Source organism: Leptonychotes weddellii, chromosome 4, assembly GCF_054177405.1.
Source record: "Leptonychotes weddellii isolate Sample4059 chromosome 4, ASM5417740v2, whole genome shotgun sequence".
Classification (NCBI taxonomy): domain Eukaryota; kingdom Metazoa; phylum Chordata; class Mammalia; order Carnivora; family Phocidae; genus Leptonychotes; species Leptonychotes weddellii.
The window spans coordinates 136,262,799-136,271,086 of NC_138372.1; positions in this window are offsets into that span (position 1 = coordinate 136,262,799).

Genomic DNA, 8,288 nt, shown 5'->3' on the forward strand with positions numbered 1-8,288 from the left:
CCAGCAAAGAAAGTGAACACATAAACAAATGAATGAATATCTGGAATGCCTTCCCTGTCTTCACTTCTTGATGAAATTCTTGCTTTGCTTCAAAAATTGGCTCCAACTTCAGTTCTCCTCCAGTGCTGAGCTTGCCCTGTCGCCTCTGTGGAATTAGTATCTCCGGGCTCTCCTGGAAATGTACTATAATACAGATAATATATTTAGCAAGTCTTCAAATACAGCCTTGCTAAATTGTAAGCTCATTGGGGGTAGGGATAATATTTTTGCCAGCTTCAAGCTTAGCCCCTGGTATAGGGCCTGATACTTAGTTCATTCACATCAGTTGAGACTTTTCATTAGGGTCCCATCATTACAAATGGGGAAAAAATAGAAGATATAAAAAGAAAAAAAAATTAAGGAACGATGTAGCCTTGTGATGAAACAGTGCACCCCTCCCACACACACCCCAAATAAAACCCAGTGCTCTGTTCCTGGAGCTTTCTGCTTCCTCCACCTGGGCACCTGGGGCACCTTGTATCAAGAGCATCATCTTTCTTCCCTACCTTCTCTTTGCTGACTCCTCCACAATAAACCTGCAGCCCAGCACATGCTTAGCCATTTAGAAAGCAAATTGTGTTTTTTTCCACCTTGTTAGCATTCATTGTTGAGTAGAAACTACATGCAAGCAGGTGGCAAGTGCTGAGAGGGCTAAACCTTGATATCATGTGACCCATCAGTCTGGGGCTCAACCATCTAAGAAGGTGTCTCTTTAAAAGGAGCCAGATCACCCCTTCACCTGACTCTGTGTCTGTCCAGTCTACACCTTCCATACAGCTGGGAATCTCCTTTCCTTGGCCACCCAAAAGCCAGTGTGGATTCTATCTCACCCTAGGATTCACTTTCCACTTATTTATCATACCACTCTGTCTGCTTAGAAAATTCCCCTCAGTTGATGCATTTTGTTGTTGTTGTTGTTGTTGCTTCTTCTGGGAGCTCTTAAATCCTTATTAATTAATGTATTTTTTCCTCACAGCTCAGTTTCTTTCAGTCGCGTTCTTTTCGTCTTCTCTCCTGTACTCTCACTGATCCAGCCTTCCAGGTCTTCTGCAGGTGGTCCCTCATGCCTCTTAGACTGTTTCCCCCCTCAGTTTACTTCAACACTCATTTACTGGGGTAGGCATTTGGTAGGCACTGGGGATAAAGATAAATAACAGAGAGTGCTTGCCCTTGAAGGAATTATCCAAGACATACAGAAAGAAAGAAAGAAAGAAAGAAAGAAAGAAAGAAAGAAAGAAAGAAAGAAAGAAAGAAAACACGGAGAAGTTACATGATAACAGAAGTTTATATGGGACTGTCTTAGTTTTCTTCTCCAAGAAGAAACCTTGTGATAAAGATTTGAGTGCCATTCCTTTATTTGAGAGGTGATCCAAGGAAGCACAATGAGGGACTGAGAGAGTGAAACAGAGAAAGAGAAAAAGCCGATTGAGAGTGTATTAAAAAGTAGGGAAAGACTGGAGGCAATAGGGGCTCAGACCTCCTTGGAACCCTCTGAGACATGGTGGACAGCACCCTTCAGAATTGTCCTGTTGTAAAGTAAGGAAGCTGGGGTGTTCATCAGTGAATTCCTGCCTCTCAATGGTTAAGGGTTGTTTCTGGGACATTAACTTTCTGGCACTTTGGCCTACTCCATGTGGTGATGATGTGCTCCTGTGGTCAGAGAAAGCCCTCAAGTCAAGAGAAACAGATGTTTGAGAAATAAAGCCATAGACATGCACAGGAATTACTGAATCTCCAGGCAGCTTCTGGGGGAGTCCCAGGAGATATGAGTGAGGCACCAACCACATCTGCTACATGGACACAGAAATATGTGTGTAGGGAGAGAACACTGTAGGTCAGAAAAATCTCCATACAGGTGCTATCTTAGCAAGGTTTGAAGGTGGAAAAGTTCTCCAAGTGGACTAGTAGGGAAAGTGTTTTAGACCAAGAAGATATTATGCATGAGGACTTAGAGAGGTGAATTACTATGCTAATGTGGGATACCTGGGTACAGATGAGCCAGGGTTGGTGCTGAGGCAACAAGGGGCAAGGTGAGATTGGAGGGATTGGAAAAGCATTTGCATCACATCTTCTCAATGCCAAGAGACAAAAACCCACAACAAAATGGTGGAAAAAATTTTGTTAGTGTTGGCCATATGACATGGTTGTATACTGTGGGGATAATTGGGTGGACAAGCAAGGAGGTCCAACCATAGACCTAGGCTATCCTCCAGATCTATGGAACATATTTTAAACTCTCTACACATTTTAGCTTCTGGCGTCCTGTTTTCCTTTGGTTTGTTTACGCACTTTGATGGAGGGAGAGATTTCCTTTTCCTGAACTTCTCAATTTTACCCTAGTCATTAGCAAAGTCATGTGGAATAAAGATCTCAAGGAAAATGTGACATTTTCATCTCTTATGAGGAAGTGTAATTTGGGGCTCAAGGAGATCCAAGCTTGTGTTATTGACAGAAGAAATATGACCCTCGCAGGGGAAAATAGAACAATATGGATTGGGATATTCTTACTTCAAACATACACCACTGTGTTTAAATAAATAAATAACCCAGAAATATCGACCATGGGGAAAGCACAATTAACAAATTATGATGATCATATTCCACCTATGCATTTCATCTCTGTTTGAGGTGTTTGTCTCTCTGAGCAGTTCACATAAGCAAGGCTTTCCTGTGCTCTGTGAGCTACCACTAAGCCTTAGCAGCAGCCTTTGATGATCTTCTTTGTCCATTATATTGTGTTTTATTTCATCAGCAAAGAAAAAAAGAGAAAAAGCCAGTGACATAAACAATGGGCATTCGGGGGGGTGTTCTTGTTTATTTAATTTCCTTTTTTTAAAAGAAGGCAGCTGGGGTTGGGGAAGGGACAGGAGAGTGAGACTATTTAAAAACTAATTACAGCATAAAAATCATCCAAGATCTCTGTTCCAGCCTGTCAAAGTCCCAGCTTTACCCTTATGCATGAGTCAGAGGCACCCAGGGGTCAAGCTTGTGACTACCAAGAGCCATTATTACATTTGGTTGTTTCTGTGGAATTTTAGAATGCAGTTAGTGTCCATCCCACCCCATAACATAGGGCAGGGTTTCTCAGTCTCAGCACTATTGACATTTTGAGCCGGATCATTCTTTGCTGTGGGCTTTGTCCTTGCATTATAGGATTTTTATTAGTATCCCTGGCTTTCATCCAATACACAGATGCTAGTAGACTACTCCTCTCCCAAGATCTGACAATCAAAAATGTCTGAAGACATTGCCAAATATCCCCTGGGGGACAAAACTGTCCCCGTTTGAGAACCACTGACCTAGGGTCACACAATCTTGCTATAGAACAAAATTATTCCAAAAAAAATCTAAGTGGGTCGTTCTGGTTTTTTTTCCCAAAAGAAAAAAAGAAAAAAAAGAAACAGGTCTTCACCTTTCCTTCTTTTAGTCTGTAGTTGCTTTTCTAACTTCCAGAGTCTTTTTGCTGCCTGAAAATACACATTCCCCTATAATAGTTTATTTGATTTTCTCAGTCCTCTCAGGCACACCATGCCTGCCAAACAAAAGCCCTGTGGCTTGGGAACGTTAGGTGAACTGATAATCCAACATTTTCAGACACTGAAAGGCAAAAGAGAACTTTTAAATGTCCTTTTGATTAAAAATACTCTGTTGTAAATGATGTTATTTTTAATTTCCAGAAAAACCATCAAGGTTATAATCTCCTTGAAGGCAGGCGCTGTGTTCTGTGCCTCTGAGTATAACTGTATAATTGTCCACAAAGCTTGGCATACAGTAGGTGCTCAATAAATGTATAATAATTAACTGTTTAATTAAAATTGTCATCTAGTAGTTAGACTTCTGGCAGCCTTAGTCATAGTTAGTCTAGAAGTAAGTGAACAGAATTTCGGTAGGTATCTTTATTGGAGTGAGTCACGAGTGAAGAAATAAGTATCACAGAAATGCACATACTCTTCTCAGTTTGGATCTGTTCAGTAAATATTTATTGAGTGCTTGGTGCAGCGGGGCTGGGACACGAAGGTAAAAAGATGCAGTCCCTCCTTTTGAGGCACTTCAAGTCACTTAAAGGCAGAGCGGTGGATAATTTCAATGCAATGTGAGACATCCTAAGATAAAGGGGTTTTACCAGTGCTGTGGAAGTCCAATCAAGGGCCACCAACCTGGTCTTTGCTAGTAGGAGAGAGGAACAAGGTTGGAAAGTGTGATATGTGGGCTGAGTGTGAAGGGACAACCAGAAGTTGGTCATGTGAAGGGAGGTGGTCAGTGAAGGGGTAGGATGATGGCAATGGTCACCCAGGCAGAGGAATAGCATAAACAGAACTCCAGAGGCAAGTCCTGGGAAGATATGGGAGGCGAATTACGTATGATCTGATGTTGATGGGGCTGGGATGGATTGGAGGTGAGTCTGGGGAGATGGAGAGGCCAGGTCATAGAGGACCTGGAGTGGGAGCCCTCTTGTGCATGGGGAGGGCAATGTCTCAAGCACAGGGTGAGGCAGTCTGATTTTCGTCTTGCTGCAGCATCAAGCATGGATTTAAAGAACAGAGGCCATTTCATAATGGATAAACTTATCAAATCACTAGGATGCACACCTGAACTAATAGGATACTGTATGTCAGTTATACTGCAATTAAAAAAAAACAAATAAAATAGGAATTTTTTTTTAAAAAAGAGCAGAGGCCAGATGAGAGAATAACATGACACTCAAGGGAAGAGGTGGTCTAGGTGATGGAAGGAAGGAAGGTACAGAGTCAAGAAATGGGACAGGATGTCCCCAAAAGAGACTGAACTATAGGTAGTGACCCTCTGAGCCATCCACAAAGCCATCGGAAAGCCCTAGAATCAAGCAGGAATTCAGTTCACCCCTAAGATTTGTGCAGCTTTGGCAGAAGTACAAATAGAGGTGCCCCTCTTCTCTTCCCAACCCCAGCCCTGCTCCATTCTGAGTTGGGGGCTTGCTCTTCTGCCTGTGTGACCTCAGCCTGCACAGCCAAGCTCTCTCCTCACCCCTTCAACCATAGGCGACTTGGCTACTCCTAAGAGTGCACATGCCAGCAGCACTGTCCACCTTCTAGAGGACAGATACATGAAAGAGGCCCTGGAAGGGGGCTCAGGGCCATGTGGGTAGGGACTTCCAGGGTCCTAGGTACCCAGAACATGGTTCTGAAAGAGGAGGCATGTGTTCCCTATGGGGCTCTACTCTTGGCCCCAGGGACTCCTTGCCCCTTGGGAAGGAACATGTTTATAGGAGGGCCAGAGCAGCGTCCTCTAAAAGGTGGGCCCCAGGATAGAAATCCTGATGGGTTGTGCCTAAGAGCAGAAATGGCAAGGATTGGGATGGAGGAAAAGACTGAGTTAGGACCTTTGTATTCAACAAGGTGTGTGTGTGTGTGTGTGTGTTTCTCTGTATGTTTTAGGCAGGTGGGTGGCAGTGATGACAGATAGAGGGTAAAGAAGAACTACCCTTAACACAACTCTATTGCCTTAGAATCAAATGAAACTGATGGATACTGCTCTAACAGATTGATCTTCTCATTTTCCCTGGTAAACTTTAGTTTCTACCAAATTTAAAGACAAGCAAGCAGAGTGGGAGATGTTGGGAGATTATACACTGAGAAGTGGTAGCTGGCAGCAAAAAAGAGGCGAGTCTCCAAATAGAAAAGCACATCAGTTGGGAGTCATTTAGTGTCAGGGAAAATAGCCCTACATGCTTCAAAATCTCCTTGGGACAGGAGTCCATTAGAGCATGAAGCAATGATGAAAGTGCTTTTAGAAGTTTCCATTTTTGGGAAAAAGTATTTGCTTTCAGTCGTCTAAAAAATGCATTAATTTAGAACCCCTTCTTCTCCAGAAGTTTGGGATAAGTTGGGTATTGCTGTAGTTCCTGTTTAATCTGCGACTTTCTGTTGGCTCTCCTCTGGATCAGAACAGCCTGATCAAATTTTGCTGTTGTTCCTCCTCCTCTTCTCCTTCCTGGTGAATTCTGCCTGTTACTGCACAGAAGTACATCGCAGGACCCATTTGCTGGTCAGGCAGCATAAAGTCAGCTCCACTAATCTAAGTCTAAAAATGAAGTGACAGTTCTGCCATTATGCCGTAATCCACAGTCACATCATTAAGTTGTTCATCATAGCCTCAGATGGGACTTTTAATTCTCTTTAACAGCTGACAAATGGCAGGAACAGACATGCCCACTCACTGGAGCTACTTCAGCAGAAGCAGGAGAGATGAATGAGGATAATGGGTAATAGCAAAGAGGGTCCATTCACCCCCCTTCTCCCCAGCTCTCAACCCTGGAACACCTGGGCCACCACTCTGGGGGCTTGGTGCCACTTGCCAGGAGCTGGATCATAGCATGGCTCCAAGAGGGACATGAATCTCTGAGAGAGCCCTCATGTGGCCTTTATGAGCTCAGCTCATCTCAAGTGGATTCCTACTACTTCTCTGCCCTCAAGTCCTCTCCTTTGAAGGTCAGCCCTGAAAGCTTCACTGAAGATGGTGGCCCCATCTCATACTGACTCAATGCTTAGCCTCTGTCTCATGAACAAAAAGGCATGAGTAGACTAGCCTGGAAACCCAACCATTGTTTATAGTATAGCTCTTCAAGACAGGGATTCTAAGTGGCAAACAACTGTCTTACAAACAAGCTTGAATAAGTTGGGGCCATCTTGTTTGTACATGTGTGTGCATTTTGTACCTACATCTTCCCAAAACTGGCTCTGGGGCCAGTCTTGATCTGAAAGGGTGGGTAAGATACAGTGATGATGGTGATGGTGGTGGTGGGAGGAGGAGAAGAAGAGCTAATATATTCTCCAACCCTACTCTGTAGTACCAGTGCTTGACAATGACTGTGCCTTATAATGTCTATGACTCTTCTGTGAGGTAGGAATTATTAACCCCCTTTTAGAGATAGGAAGCTGGGCTGGAATTCTCTAACTCTCCTGAGGTCATAAAGATGGGAGGTCACAGAGCCAGGGATTCTAGCCCAGCCCATGCTCTTAATGAACATCAGACAACATATCCTACAAGGCACCTGGCACTTACACTTTGTACTTGGGGGCTCAACTTCACTCAGTTTTCCTAGGGTCCAGCTCTGATCTTGTCCTTTCATTCTAAAAACTAGGTTCTGCTTTGTTCCCAGTAACCAGTCTTCTTGTCTTAGGGCCATTTCTGGTCACTGTATCCTTATCAAATTCCCCTGCATTGAGTGCCCGTCATACCCAGGATCTCTACTTTCCCAGGACAAAATATTTGCCTTGATCTTTCTAGCACTGCTTATGAGTCTGAGATTCTGGGTGGGTTTCCCAGTACCTTCTAGATTTATGGATAACTGCTATTTTCTTGTTGCTTTTGACAGACCATCCTGTTGCTGACCACCAGCTTAATTGAGCCACACTGCCTCTCTCTGACTTCCATACACTCCTATATTCTAGGCCCACTTATAAGCTTTTGACATCCTTGGTCACTGCATAATACTTCCTCAACTTTTGCCATCTATTCCCTAGGTTTAAACCACCCCCAGGTAACACTAAAGCATTTGTAAGAGGACTATAAGCAAACCTGAATTTTCCCCCAGAGGGGTGGCAGGGAGCCTGGACCACACACTGCTTCTGCAACAACCAGGGTCATAACCCAGTCTTCCCTTAGTGGTCTGCCTTTTGGAAGCTCTGTCCACCCACTGGGTTGGCTAGTAATAATTTTGCCCAGTCTTTTAGGCCCCCTCTCATCACTATCACTGACACCAGGGGCTCATTTGGAAGCTTTCTCAAGTGTATTTTCCATTATTGATTAAACATATAAAGAGGGGGGCTTTATTCATTAATTCTCTCCTGGAATTCTTTGTAAGAAAAGCAGTCAGAGCAAGCAAAGAATATAATACCCAGTGGTCCTGCCAGCTTCCCTCTGTGGGCAACAAAAGAAGAGCAAAGAGTATGGAGCCAGAGGGTCTCCCACCTTTCCTGGAGCAGTCTGGTAGGTATGGTAATCCCTGTGGCCAACTTCTGGTGAGGCATCAGGGTAGGGGAAAATGATAGTGAAAAGAATCATGTATGAAGACCTGTAGGTTGGATGTCAGGACAAGTTTTAGAGAAAATTGAGAGTTAGATGCCACAGAGTAGCTGTGAAGTGAAAGAATTGGAAATAAGTGAAAAATTGAATGGGCATTGTGTTGCTTAGGATTAGAAATTGGATCCTTATCTCAGAGAGGCACAGTACAGACTAGTGTGCTTTTAAAAATTGCTTTTAGTTTCTGA